Source organism: Camelus ferus, chromosome 19 (genome assembly GCF_009834535.1).
Source record: "Camelus ferus isolate YT-003-E chromosome 19, BCGSAC_Cfer_1.0, whole genome shotgun sequence".
Taxonomy (NCBI): Eukaryota; Metazoa; Chordata; class Mammalia; order Artiodactyla; family Camelidae; genus Camelus; species Camelus ferus.
In genome coordinates this window covers 37,860,663-37,875,514 of record NC_045714.1, presented here as the reverse complement: position 1 = coordinate 37,875,514, position 14,852 = coordinate 37,860,663, and the positions used below count along the sequence as shown (strand labels likewise).

General features: G+C 47.1%; 1 protein-coding gene across 1 annotated transcript in view; it reads right to left on the bottom strand.

Moving 5' to 3' along the window:
• LOC116658005 (60S ribosomal protein L29-like) overlaps positions 1 to 14,852 on the bottom strand; it is an 801,314-nt gene that overhangs the window by 156,539 nt on the left and 629,923 nt on the right. The gene's annotated exons all lie outside the window — the stretch shown is intronic.

The following is a 14,852-nucleotide window of genomic DNA, read 5'->3' as shown; positions in this document are numbered from 1 at the left end:
CCCCCAGCCTGGCCACAGGACACAAAAGGCAAATTCCCTTTTATCTCCACCAGCACGGCCCCTGGGCTATTTTTACCTCCCATTGTCAGGGGATCACAAAGGCGGAGAGAGACACTCCACTAAGAAACTCAGAGGCTGGGATTCAGAGACTGACAGGGGCAGGGACAAGGCAGGAGAGACCTGGAGGGACTGAAATGCTCCCAGGGAGAAATTGAGTCACAGGGAGTCTGATAAGCCCAGAAAAAGACCCATACTCTCAGAAATGGAGACTGAGGAGACTCAGAGAGGGGGAACCACAAAATGCCCCCTGGAATAATTTGGTCCAGCTTTCTCCACATATCCAGGGAAACTGAGTCTCAGGGAAAGGAAAGCATTGATCAAGTCTCACAGATAAGGAGTGGCAGAGACCAGGTCAAAAAGAGAAGCAGTGAGAGGGAGACATTCCTCTCCAAGTACCTGGATGCTGTCTCTTTCCCTGTCCCCATCTCTATCCCCAGCTCCCTGGGGGTCCCCTGGGGACACTGCACAAGAAGAAAACCAGACCTGGGACCACAGGCATAAAGGAATGATTTGGCCAAAAAGGAAGCAAATTGAGAAACTTAGACCAATTAGGAGCCCCTTCATACTGACATACAAGATTCACAGGAAGCCATCTCCGCACTCTTAGCCCTCTCCTGCACCTTCCTCTCAGCAGAGGTTGGGGGTGCAGGCACTCAGTCAGCCTGATACTGCCCAGGCTCTCCTGTCCGTCACCCCATTCAGTGACGCCACAGAATTTTAGAGTCAGAGAATCAAAGGATCCTGGAAGCTTCAACACCGGGCACGAAGAACTACAGGTCCAGGGCCAGGATTCCAGCCAGACGTCAGGCTAAGCTCATAAAAAGAAATCCTCTGTACCAATGGGCTACCAATTCCAAACATACATATAGTCTATAAAATGTATAGAAATAATTTCAAAGATACATTTTCAAAACAGGCAAAAGTAACAAAAATGATAAAAGTGGAAGAGTGGTCCTTTGAGGGAAAGTAATGATGGGAGGAGGCACGAGAGAAGCTTCTGGAATCCAGGAAACACTATCTGCTGAGCAGTGGTTACACAGGTGTGTTTACTCTGTAAAATTAAACCACCATATGCTTAAGATGTATACACGTTTGTACACCAGAAATTGATACATTGTAAACTGACTATAACTCAATGAAAAAAAGATGTATACACTTTACAGTATGCATGTCACATGAAAACTTTGTTGAAAATACATGGCCAAATTTGGCAATATCTATCAAAATTACAGATGCCCAGACCCTTTTAGGAATTTATCCTATAGATATTTCCCCATGTTACAAAATGATACAGGTCTCTTTCGGTGGACATTTAGATTGTTCTCTTTTTGCCATTACCATCGGGGCTGATGACTTTCCGCAAAGTGAACACACACTGTTCAAGAATCCAAAATGACCAGCATCCCCCTCACACCCTCCTTCAGTCACCACTGCTTCACCAACTATCCTGACTTACAATGTCACAGGCTAATTTTTGAAATTATATGAGTGGAACCCCACATTATGTATTCTTTTCTTCTTTCTCTCCACATCATATCTGTAGAACATCATTCTGTTTTAATTCTCTTCCTAGAACTTAGGTTGTTTCTTGTCTGCCTCCCTCCAAGCTCCTACTAAACGGGAAGAGCATGCTTTGGATTGCCAGCACCTTGCAGAGTACTTGCACATAATAGAAAGTCAGTAAGTATCTAAGAAATAAGAGAATTAATCAAACTTGATAGATAGTTTAGATTATAGCTTTAACCTCCATATGGGGTCAGAGGCTAAGGAACTCAGCTTAAGAGCCCAGAGGGTTGGGGAAAACTCTGCCCCTGTTCAAAGATGCTCAGAAAGCAGTGCCTAAGGCCCAAGCAATAGAATTAGCCTGGAGAATCAGAACTTTTAACAAGCCTAGGCTATACCAAATACAATGCAGGTCTGAATTCTAGAATTACCTCCTCAGTACACAAACCTGGGGCTGAGAAACCAACCCAAAAAAATGGGTCTAGACCTGCCCTGTAAGTTCACTTCTACTACCCATGGCACAGCTTCCTGCTGAGATGAGCTCATAGACAAACATGACAAAGCAATGAGAAAACCTGAGATGCACTGAGAGATGCAACGAATGCTACAATCTGCGAGGACTTGCGGTACCAACTCTAAACACCTGAAGTGCCATCCTGGAGCAGAGGGAGCCTGTGGGATTTGTGTGGCCTTGAGAGCAGAACAGTGGGGGCAGTTACCAGGAAGCAGAGTTTGGAGACACACACACAAAAAAGGACTTTTTCACACTCAGAGCCAGTCAGTGCCTTGGAAGAAAGCAAGCCAGCCAAAAGCAAGGAAGAGTCAAGCAGAGGTTGCACATGGCTCGAGGCTTTGGTCTGGATGACCTCAGGCATCTGCTCCAACTTTAGGACTCTGGGATTTCAGGATTTTAGACCTCTGGATGCTTTGTTTCTTAACAACTACCCTCTCATCCCAATAACCCGCTCCCCGAGTAGCCAGTTTAGACACCCCAAAGTCTTTCCTCATGTCTTCCCTTCCCAATGTTCTAAGTACAGAGACAAGACATACATGCACCTCCGTTTAGAATCCTGGGGAGTTAGAATCCAGAACCATTAGAACCCTGAAGTGCTAGAATCCTGGGGAAAAAGACTTGAAGCAAATATGACGAAATATGAACAATGGTTTGTTAATTATTCTCAGTACTTTCCTGCATCTTTCACATTTCTCCTTTTTTTTTTTTTTTTTAATTTAAAGGCTAGGGTGTTAGGAATCAGGAACATCAGAGCCGGAAGAGAAATCATCGTGTCCAGGCCCTTAGCTTAGTTGAGGACACCGAAACCCCAATGAGGAGAGAGGAAGGCCCAGGCCAGACTCCAGGATCCCACTGCAAGGTAGGCTCTCTACCGCAGCACGTGAAAACCAGGAAAGGAGAAGCAGCTTCGGGCAGGACCAGCATGAGGGCAGCAGGGTCACTTGCAGCCTGGCCTACAGCGTGTCCACTCTCCTGGGCTGGAGGAACTCTCTCTGGAAATAGCTCAAAGAACCACAATCTCAAGGGACTGAAGGTATTGACAGCAGGGGAAGGGCTGTCAGGGAGGGCTGGGCATTGGGCTTTCTAGCCTCAGTGTCTCCAGGTCCCCAGACCCAGGTGGCCCTGGACAGGCCTGTCGCTGCCCTAAAAGACTGATATGCTGTCTGCCCACTCCAGCCTACACCCCCCCACAGCACAGCCAGGCAACCTTGGGCCTAGGAAGAGCTGGAGGGAGGAGCAGGATCCAGGGAAGAAAGTAAAGTGGCCAAAGATAGAGATTGGAAGTCTGAGGGGGCTGGAGCCAAGCTGGGGAGCAGGGTCTAGGTGTTCCCAATTCCTCTCCACCAAAGGCCTCAGATCAGCAGTTGCCCAGAGTTCCGGAGCCTACAGCTTAGGAGCAGCCGGACCTGGACGCGGCTGCTGAGCCAGGGCTACTTGGAGGAGATTTCCATGAGCAATGAGCTGATGGAGCAAAGCCCAAAAGGGGCCTGGTACCTCTGACCTCTCCCCTTCTAGCCCAAAGTGCCAGTGGGGGAGCTGAGCACCAGAGAAGGCAAGGGCCGGCAGGTAGACAGAGAGGGTGTAATTTGGGACCCATCCCCAGCCCAAATTGCCACCAATGCACCCCAGTGTCTGGAAGTCCTTCTTTGGATAAAGACATTGAAGGACTCTGAAAATGCTACCACAGCAAGGAGGTATTGAATTCACACATGAATTCAATTGAATATGCATCTGACAGCTTCTATTCTGTGTCCAGGAAAGGAATGACACTCAAGGAAGATGTCAGAATGGAGAAGTTTGAAGGATAAAAGATTGGGGCACGTCCTAGGACAGCACCAAACAGAGTAATACTGTGGAGGGTAACGGGAGTGTAACTCTATTCAGGTTGGTCGGGGACAGCCTCTCTAAGGAGGTGACATTTAAGGCAAGACCTAAAGGGTAAGAGGAAGCTGGCCAGGGGAAGGTTCCGATCAGGAGGAAACAGTAAATACAAAAGGCAGAAAATAGCGTCGTGCATCTGAGGCTCCGTTACAATGCTTGTGCCATGGGGGTGGGAATGAGGGAAGAGTTTTACAAGGGGAGGTTAGACAGTAGGTAGGGGCTGGGGCACTGGGAGTCTTAGGACTTTATTGCAAGTGAGAGGGGAAGCTGTCAGAGCAGGAGAGTAAGTGGTCTGAAGTTTAATAAGCATCATATTGGCTGCCATATTGAGAATGGACTGGAGGGGCAAGAGATGCTACGGGTAAAGCAGTGCAGAGGCTGTAGCCATCCAGGGAGAGCAGGGGCCCGGGTAGCAGAGGCACTGATGGTAGAGGAGAGGGGACAGAGGGCACGAACCCAAACTCCAAGGCCAGAGCAGCCAGCCACACAGGCTGAGGCTGGGCCACAGGGGGCATAAGGGAGGTAAGGCTGGACGGAGCAGTTGGGCCTGGATTGTGAAGGGCTTCAAAAGCCAGATTAGCATTCAGTGCTTTATCCTGCAGGAGTTGGGGAGCCATCAAAGGCATTTTTATTTTATTTTTTTCATCAAAGAGCTCTGAGCAAGGGCATTTGACCGTGTGGTCAGATTTATGTGCTCACAAGATCCCCACGGCAGCTGGTGTGGAGGATGGACTGCAGGGGCGAGACCGGTGGCAGGAAGACGTACTTAGGAGGCGGCTGCCATAAGGGTCCAAATGCGAGGTGGTGAGGCCCAAAGAGGGGCCATCCACCCTGGCACCCTGGGGGTGGTGGGGCCATGCTTGTTCAAAGCTGGTCCCCCTCCTGGGGCCCTGGGCAGCTGCAGAGGGCCCAAGTGGGCCCTGGCTCTGATGCTTCAAGCAGAAAATAGGATGAGGGCAGCCAAAAGGCATCAGGGCTGTTTATCCGGTGGAGAGATGCCTCAGCATGGATTTATGGCTGAAAGGTTACTGGGGGGAAGGGGTAGGGGAGCAGCTGTCCCCCATTCTCACGAAGGACAAAGGAGGGGAGCATGGTTTCCTCTGCAGCAAGAGGGAGAGAGGTTAGACACATGAGGAAAAGTGTCCTGATGGGCATCAGAGGATGACAGAGATCATGCAAACCAACTCTCTCATTGAACAGTTGGGGAAACTGAGGCACACGGGAAGAAGCAGGTCCCTGCCCTAGGTCACACAGTGAAGTAAAGCTATGACCAGACCTGGCAGTACAACCTCTCCTTTCAAAGACCCCAAGGGTCTCCCAGAGCACTCCCCAAATCACCTTCAACTGCCTCAGAAGAATCTGGGATGTGGCTGCCCCAGAGAGACATGTGCATGTGTGGCCCACCTGGAGCCCCAACCAGTCTGTTTCTGGCATTTGGTGGGAGCCTCTTGTATCTCTCAAGGGTCTTGGCCTTTCTGTGTTACTGTCTCTCTCTGCCTTCCGAGATGCTGCGTTTCTCTGTCCTGGCCTCTGACTCAGTCTCTCTGGAGTAGAGCTGGGCTGGACCAACCTCCCACTCCACAGGGGGCCCTCACTCATGGGGGTAGAGTACCCCCACGTAGACAATGCTCGGGCCCAGTGCCCAGGCTGGAACAGGTGACAGCAGCTGTGGATCTATCTATAGCTCCCTTGCCCTTCAATTGTTCCGAACTTCAAACAATGGTTGGGCCCTGGATTAAAGACACCCCCACCAGCCCTGCAGAAATGGATCCCAGGGGGCAGGGGATGAGGCTCACGAGGGCCACATCGTGATCTCTTGTAAGTGCCAACTTCTGTGTGGACCTCCATGTTTCTACTTCTAGCTCTGGGCTCTAAGGCCTTGCAGCTCAGAGGCTGTAAGAAAAGGACCAGCGATCAGGGCACAGGGTGAATATGAACAGCACGCTGTGTGTGGGCCTGTGAGTGTAAGTGAAATGTGGGTTCCCTCCTCCTACCTTGGTTGACAAGACAATCATGGGCACTGAGCTGCCAGTTCCACGAGGGCAGAGACCTCGTCTTCCTTATTTTTACTGCATCCCAGCCTGAGCCTGGCCACAGCAAGTGTTTGACATACAGAACATCTCTTACCTCGGCCCTTAGGAAGCGTAAGGGTATGCTACGCAGTGACAGACTCATGGAGCAAGGATGAAGAGCACGTTATCTAAACAAGTTCATGCTGTAGAGCACAGGGAACTATATTCAATGTCTTTCAGCAACTTGTGGTGAAAAAGAACATGAAAATGAATACATGTATGTTCAGGTATGACTGAAGCTTTATGCTGTACACCAGAAATTGACACAACTTTGTAAACTGACTATACTTCAATAAAAATACATATGTACAAATAAAAAGAACACATTATCTAAAGTCAGACTGCCTGGGACTGAATCTTGGCCAATTAGCAGCTATGAAATCTTGGAAAATTACTGAACCCGTTAACGATGGATATTTATACAAAGCACCTACCACGTAGGATTCTGATGAGCACTATATGAGTTAAATCATCTGAAGCGGTTAGAACAGTTCCTGGCACGTAGTGGAGACTCACTATGTGACATGTGGGTTCCCCTCATTTTATATTACTGTTATTTCCAAGATGTATCATTAAGTGAAAAAAGTGAGGAGCAGAAGAAGGTATGGGATATGCTATCACTCAGGTGAAAATGGGGCAGAGAAGGGTTGTGTATTTTTGTGCTTACTGATGGAGGGACCGCCTTTGGAAGGTAGTAAGCAGCTCATAAGAGCTGTCACCTCCGCAGAGGGGAATAGGTGGCTTGCGGGTAGGAAAGGGAGAGACTGATTTTTTTTTTCCCCTGTGTATCCCTTTATACCCTTGAATTTTGCTAAATGAATAAGAGTCGCTTCCAACATATCGATCCTTAAAAAAGCAAGCCCCTACTCTGTGCCAGTGGGGAGGCCCTGGGGGATGGCTGAATGCCCTCAGCCCTAAGTCTGAGTCCCTGGGACACCCTCTTTCCTCTAGCCCAAAGGTGGACAAGATGAATCCATGCAAAATCATCCCAGAGCAAACAGTAAGCCAGAAGGAAGGCTCCCCAGTTTCTAGGCCAAGCAGCAGGGTGGAGGGGGCAGTGGAAAAAGGCTCCTGCCCTCTTCCCTGGCCCCAGCCCTCAACTCTACAGCCCAAGCTATTCTTAGAACCTAGATAATGCCAGCAGTTGCTGCTGCTCGAAGCAGCTTCCAGAACCACCCAGCCCTGCGAGGCCCAGTGGTGTCCCCACCCCCAGCCTGTTGGCCTCTCTGCCAGGTAAGGGCATCCTGCTCACTCTGTCTGCTGCATCCTGCAGACCACACACCTTCTGGCCACTGCAGATAGGTAAGGGGACTGAGTGTTGGGCCCCTCCAAGACTTCCCTTGCTGGGCAGCTGGGTGGAAACAGGAAGGGCTGAAGGATACCCTAGGGTATGGGGTGACCTATAGAGGTCACCATCTAGATAGTCTGACCCAACCCCAGCCTCCAAACTATGCTCAGAATACAAATGAAAGGGGTGGGGGCTCTGACAGGGGCCAGTCTGGGGAGCTGGGGTGGAGGAGAGCGGAAACAGCAGCAGGGAGAGGGCAAAGGAGGGTCAGTGTATGGAGGAGGGAGGAAGCTAAAAAAAAGGAAGTCTGGGGAAGAGATGGCAGAAGAGGGTCTGACAGCTCTGGCTCTAGAAACAGACCTGCTTCAGCTCCGTCCCTTACTTGCTATGTAACCTTGAGCAGGTCACTTTTCTTCTTGTAGATTCCATCATAAAATGGGCATAACCTTATTCCACTGGGTTGTTGTGAAGAGTTAGAAATAATGTATATAAATAGCTTAGCCTGTGCCTGACATATACAAGCACTATGCAAATGTCTGATATTATCACTGGCTCCATTTGAGTGCAGTATTTCTTTTTCAGCTTTGCACCTGCAGGAACTAAGTTGGGCACATGTTAGGACTGCCTCTTCAAATCTTTTCTCTGTCATTTATAAGCTAAGTGACCCTGAACAAGTTACTTAACCTCTCTGTGCCTCGGGTTCCTTCTCTGCAAAATGCACATACAAGGAGTACCAGCCTTACAACATTGCTGAGAGAGATAAATGAAACAGTGCTCAGCCCATGGCAAGAGACCAACTACATGAACATGCGAGCCATGGAGATGTGTATGTTGGGGTTGTCTGGTGGGGAAGGCTTGGGTCTGCCACTCTGGGGATGGAATTTGAGATAGCGCTGGACAGCCAGCATTCCGGAAGAGACATCCTTGTGGGCCTACCATGTGGGAAGAAAGTTCCCAGGATCTTCTAAGACCACAGCCACCCCACTCCCCAAATCCTGTGCCACAGCCCAGGCCCTCCTTCTGGTCTCAGGATTGGGACAGGCTTGTCTCAGCCTAGGTCAGCTTCCCATTTTACTGAGTTCAACAAACACTCTCTGATGCCCTCCAGATTGGGACTGGTTCTAGGCTTGCTCCTAAGGTCCAAGAGTCTGTCTGGCAGAGACAGGCATGGAGGCACAGACAGTAACAATCAAACAGGGCCTCCCAGGGGAGGGGAGCTTAGCCCAACTTGGAGTGGAGAATGAGGGAGGAACATCTGCCCTTCTCAAAAGACCAGTTACAGGTGGAGTGGGAGGGTGAGGGGGGTTGCGGTGCTGCCCTTGTGATCACGGTCAGTCAGCTTGGAAGGTGAAGGGCAGAGAGAGGCTCAAAGAGTTAAGCTTGGATCAGTGGGTCTACCTGGGAATTCTGAGGGGCTCAGGGTGACCCTGTGCTCTCCCACGTCTCTGGGTTTACTGCCCACCTGTCTGCAAATCCGGACTTTGGTAACTTAAGGGTGAGAGGCCTCCTTGAGCATAGCCTTCAGGGTTTGTTTGGTTTTTTAATGGGTTGAAAATGTTATTACAAATATCCCTATTTTCCTACCTAATGCTTTGGGCCTTTAATTTCATTCTTCAATTGAAATTTTTGAGATAACTATATAGTCACAAGCATTTATAAGAAATAATACAGAGAGATTCCCTGTATTCACATTGATACAATCCCTTGAGTTCATTCAGATTTTCCCAGTTTTACATATACTCGTGTGTGTGTGTGCATGTGTGTATTAATTTCTACACAACTTTATCACATGTATGTTTGTGGATCCACCACTGCAGTCAAGATATTGAACAGTTCCAACAACACAAAGGTGTTCCCTTGTATAACCATACCTTCTTCCCTCCCATCCTTAACCCCAGGCAACCTACAATCTGTCCTCCATTTCTAAAACTGTCCATTCAAAAATGTTATACAGGTGAAATCATACAGTATGTAATCTTTGAAGACTGGCTTTTTTCACTTCCCTGGAGATTAACACAAGCTGTTGCTTATATCAAGAGTCGGTTCCTTTTTATGGCTGAGCAGTGTTCCAAACCCTGGATGCACCAGTTTGTGTAACTCTTTCCCTCCTGAAGGATATATGGGCAGTCCTCAGTTTGAGGTGCTGTCTTGTCACCTGTGTCCTGGGGGGCAAAGGCCACCCATGCCCTCCAATTCTTGTTCCATTCATCTAGGGACAGATGCAAAGAACTCTCCCCATCCTCTCTACCATCTCTCCCAGACCAGGTCCAGGTTTCTCCAGCTCTCTGAGAGTACCGCGTTCCTGAGACCTTTCCTAAGCTGACATGGCATAAAGCAAAGAAGCAATTACCTTAGGACAGTCTTGCTAATGGATGAACAGATGCTCACACAGTCAGAGCTATGGCGGCTTGTGCTGAGATGCTGAGTGCAGTTCTGGGGAAGGAGCTCCGTGAGGCCACTCTCACTGACCCGGTGGGCGCTGCCTCTATCGGCTTGCTGTGAAACAAACGCTGAACACTATCTTCACTTTTTGCCTGTTTTCATAAAAGCAAAAATCCTCTTCAGATTTCTTTCTGTTAGTGAAAACAGGTTCTCACATAGGTCTTTTATAAAAGTGAGGTGGTGTAAATCAAGCTTTCAAGAAATAGGGGACACCTGTATTAGGATTCAGTCACTCTCAAGTATCCTAGACCCCAATCCTTAAAGACAAGCAAGAAGAGAGTCTCTATGGAGTCGCTGGACCTTATTTAAACTTGCAGACTATAAACTTATCTTTTGACCCTGGCCTAGAGGCCCTGCCAGCTCTCCAGCCTCATCTCAGGCAGCTCCATCCTCTCACTCACTCCAAGAATTTAGAAACCACACCAAGCTCCTTTCTGCTGTGGGGACTTTGACTCTGCCATTCCCTTACTTGGAATACTCCTTCCCCAAACTAGGGCATGGCTGCCTCCATCTTGTCAGTCAAGTCTCGGCTCAAATGTCACCTCCCCAAAGAGGCCTCCCTGGATTACACTGCCTAAATTAGTTCTCTATAAATGTTATCTCTTCCCCTTTGGTATGACATATCTCAATTATTTATTCCATGTATTGGTAGGTTGGCTTATTTTTTATTATCTGTCTCCCCCATGGACTAGATTCTACTCTGCAGCCTCAGCAGCCAGCACAGGATTGGCACAGAAGAGGTGGCCATGAGTACCTGCCCAATGGGCCACGTCCATTGGGGCAGGGACATTTGTCTCTCAAGAACTGTCTTCCCCAGGGGCCTCTCTCTCTGCTCCCTGCTGCCCTCTGGATATTGTGGCCCAGTGGATATTGTGACTCCTGCTTCTCACCCACCAAACCTGGGCAAGCTTCTCCTTTCTTTGTTCTCCTGGGTTTAGCTGAGCCAGGCTAACAATGCAGCACAGTGCTTAAGAGTTCTGGAGTCGGACTACTTGAGTGCAAATCCTCAGTTACTCTGTCCCTTTGATCCTCTGTTCATCATCTATAAAGCACCTACCCCACAGGGAACTGAATGAGATAATACTCATAAAAAGGAAAAGGTGCAATGTCTATAAGTGTTCAATACACGAACTTTACTATTCTTCCTCTCGATTTTCATTATCATCATCCCCAAACTCAGTAGAATAAACAAGAGAAATACATACCACAGAGACCATGAGAAGGTCCTCAAGGATCATTCCTAAGACCGTGGGACCCCGTTCTCGTCCTTATACAATTCCCTTTTGACTTCTCTATTTCCAGCTCCCTTCCTTTTTGGTGAAAGTCTTGGGGGGATGGAAGGGCAAGACTATATGTCTCTCCATGAGGTAAGGCTCCCATTGCAGGTTTCCAGGGGAAGGAGAAATGCTCAATGAAATGCGGTATTTTTATGCAATGACTCATAAAGCAGTGAAAACAAATGAACTGGCTACCCTTATCAACATGGATGGATCTCCTGACCTAAGGCTGAATGAGAAAAATCAAGCTGCAAAGGAATACATATGTTACCATTTAAAGTCCAAAAAACAGGGAAAAAATATTGTATTTGTTTAGAAACATATACCTAGTAAAAGGACTAAAAATGCATAGGGCCTAACTCACACCATATACAAAAGTTAATTAAAAATGAATGAAAGACCTAAACATAAGAGCAAAAAACTATAAATCTCATAGAAGACATAGGTGTAAATCTTCATGATTTTGGATTAGGCAATGGTTTTTTTTTAGATATAACACTCTAAACATAAGCAACCAAAGAAAAAACACATGAATTGGATTTCATCAAAATTAAAAACATCTGTGGTTCAAAAGACACTATCAAGAAACCAAAAGACATCCCACAGAATGGGAGAAACTATTTGTAAATCATTTATCTGATAAGGTCTGGTATCCAGAATATATAAAGAATTCTTGTAACTCAACAATAAAAAGACAACCCAATTTTAAAATGGGCAAAAGATTTTAATAGACATTTCTCCAAAGGAGATATACAAATGACCAACAAGCACATGAAAACATGCTCAACACCATTAGTCATTAGAGAAATGCAAACTGAAACCTCAATGAGATACCACTTCCCAGCCATTAGGATGGTCATCAAACAAACAAGGGTAAGTGAGGATGTAAAAAACTGGAACTCTCATACATTGCTGGGGGGAATGCAAAATAGTGCAGCCACTTTCGAAAACAGTCTGGAAGTTCCTCAAAAAGCTAAACAGAGTTACCATATGACCCAACAAGTCCATTCCTACGTATATATCTGAGAGAACTGAAAACATACATCCACACAAGAACCTGTTCATAGCAGCATTATTTATAATAGCAGAAAGTAGAACAACCCAGATGTCCACCAACTGATAAATGAACAAAATGTGGCATACCTACAAAACGGAACACCATTCAGGCATAAAGAGGAATGAAATATTGATCCATGCTACAACATGGAAGAACCTTGAAAACATGGTAAGTGAAAGAAGCCAGACACAAAAGGCCACATAGAGGATTCTATTCATATTAAATGTCCAGAATAGCAAATCCAGAGAGACAGAAAGCAGATTACTGGTTGTCAGGGGCTGGAGAGAGGGAGGAACGGGGGAGTGGCTGATAATGAGTATGGGTTTTTTTTGGGGGGGGGTGATGAGAATGTTCTGGAATTACACAGTACTGATGGTTGCACAATCTTATGAATATGCTAAAAACCACTAAATTGCACACTTCAAAAGGTTTAATTTTATAGTATATGCATTGTATCTCAATAAAAATTGCACAGAATAAACAACAAATTCAGGAGAACATTTACCTGGGGGGTGCAGTGGGGGGTGCAGCTGTAGAGCGGTACAACAGCACCTTCAGCTCTATCAGCAGTGTTTTATTTCACAAGCTGGGTGGTGAGTATATGTGTGTCTATTACATTAATCTTCATACTTTTCTCAGTGTTTTCATAATAAATAAAATTTAAAAGCATTTACTGAGTGTCAACCTGGACTAGGCACTGGGCTACCTGGGTGGTATAATGGTGAGTGAAACTGGATCCCATCTTGCCCCAAAGTGGTGAATAAGGATAAGCAGTAAGTGGAAAAGAGGAGCTGTAAGTGAGTAATCTTTCTGGGCTTCTGCTTCCTCACAGATGAAATGAGAGCTGGATTAGAAGATTTGTCAGTATAAAATCTCTAAGGATCCTAGGCACTGAGAAGTGTGTCTACCCTTTATCGGCCCACAGCTTCAAGAGTTCATCATGCATGATGCGAGCACAGGCCCTGGCACTGGTCCCGGTGCTATCAATTACCGCAAGTGGACCTAAGGCAAAGGCCAACTGAGCCTATTTCTTCTCAGTAAAATAGAACAGTAACTCCCCCCTCACAGGATTACTAGGGGGTGTAAATGAGATAACACATATAAAGTGTCCGGGACAGGCCTGGCACACAGTAAATCCTCAACACATGGGAGAGTCCTCGCTTTGATTCCAAAGGCATTTCCTGAGCAGCACTGCTGGGCAAGGACTGTGCTCGGGTCTGGAAGACAGAGGAATTCCACTCTGAATGGCCCAGCAGTAGCCCCCAGCCAGGTGGGGAGACAGCCTTATAATTCCAAGCAGAGTGATGTCATTGCTAAAAAGAGACGGCAGCCACGTGCACAAATGCAGACCCTGGGACAAGAGGCCCAGTCTAGGCTTCACGTGAGGCCCTCACAGGGGGAAAGGCGACATACAAAGTTAAAAGATTGGCCTCCATTCACACTGCAGTGCAGCCCTCCTTGTCTTTTTTAACCTAACTCAGACTCAAATGTTCCCCCAAATCCTAAGAATAGAGTTTGCGGTGGATTCAGAAGTCAGCTTTGGGAAGCCTGACCTCACGGCCCATCCCAAGATGCATGTGTGGAAGCACAGTGGCTCACAGTGTGAAGCTGCATGATCTCTGGCAAGTCAAGGCATCTCATTCAGGATATCTTGTCAAGCCTCCAAGTTCCCAGGTGTAGGGTTTGGTGAAAAGCTAGGTAACAACAACTATCAAGTCATTAGCTAAGTACTTGGCACTCAGTGAGCAGATCAATAAAGATTAGTTATTGTTGGGGAAAAAAAAAAACAGATTCCATTTTGAAAGTGAGGCAAGTGGGATTCGGAGAGGTGAGAAGCCTTGCTCATACTCACACTGCTAGTCTGTGGAGTCCAAATTTGAACCCAGGTCAGAGACATCAAAGGCTCAGTGTATCATAAACCCCCTCTGCTTCAGAATCTTTAGCAAGTTCCTAGCAGTCCACTAAAGGGAATCTATCATTGCCATGGAGTGAGAAACTAGCAAATGCTTCAGGCCAGAAAGACCCTAGGCAAGCTCCCTAATCCTGGGTTCCTTGATCTGGGATCCCTGAGTGACCCCAAAGAGGTCTCTGAATTCCTCCACATGGTTTCCAAAAAGTCTGTGTCTAATGGAGATTCTCAAAGGAGTCTATAGCCTCGAAACCAGACTTGACCTCACTTAGCATGTTTTGTTACCCACCCAATGGAGGTTCAGTACCCGCCTTAACAGGCTGCGAGGGGATCAAATGAGGTGGTTTATGAGAAGTACCTGAAGCATCCTAAGCTTTCACCTAAGGGAGGTTTCCTCCCTCCTCAGCTTATTTCCATCATTCAGTAAATGTGATTGACTATCTACTATTCCAGGTGCTGGGAGTAAAGTAGTGAACAAGACAGATGTTGTCTGTTTTCATGGAGCTCACATTTCAGTGGAAGGAAATAGACAAGTTTACAATTTCAGATACTAAGTGCTATGAAGAAAACACATAGGAGATTGTGATACAGAGTGATCTGGGGATGTCATCTGAGGAGGAGACAACTCAAATACAAGAAGCCATTTATGCCAAAATTTAGGGGGAAAGCCATGTGGGTAGAGAGAGCAGGAAAGGTAAAGCCTCATTGGAAAGACCCTTGGCCGAGCCCCTCACTCTCAGTCCCATCACAAACTGGGTCCTCTTGAACAAGTCATTTTACTTCTGAGGCTCAGCTGCCACATCTGCAAAATGGGAATAAAGACATCTTACCTGCTGCAATGTGAGGGGA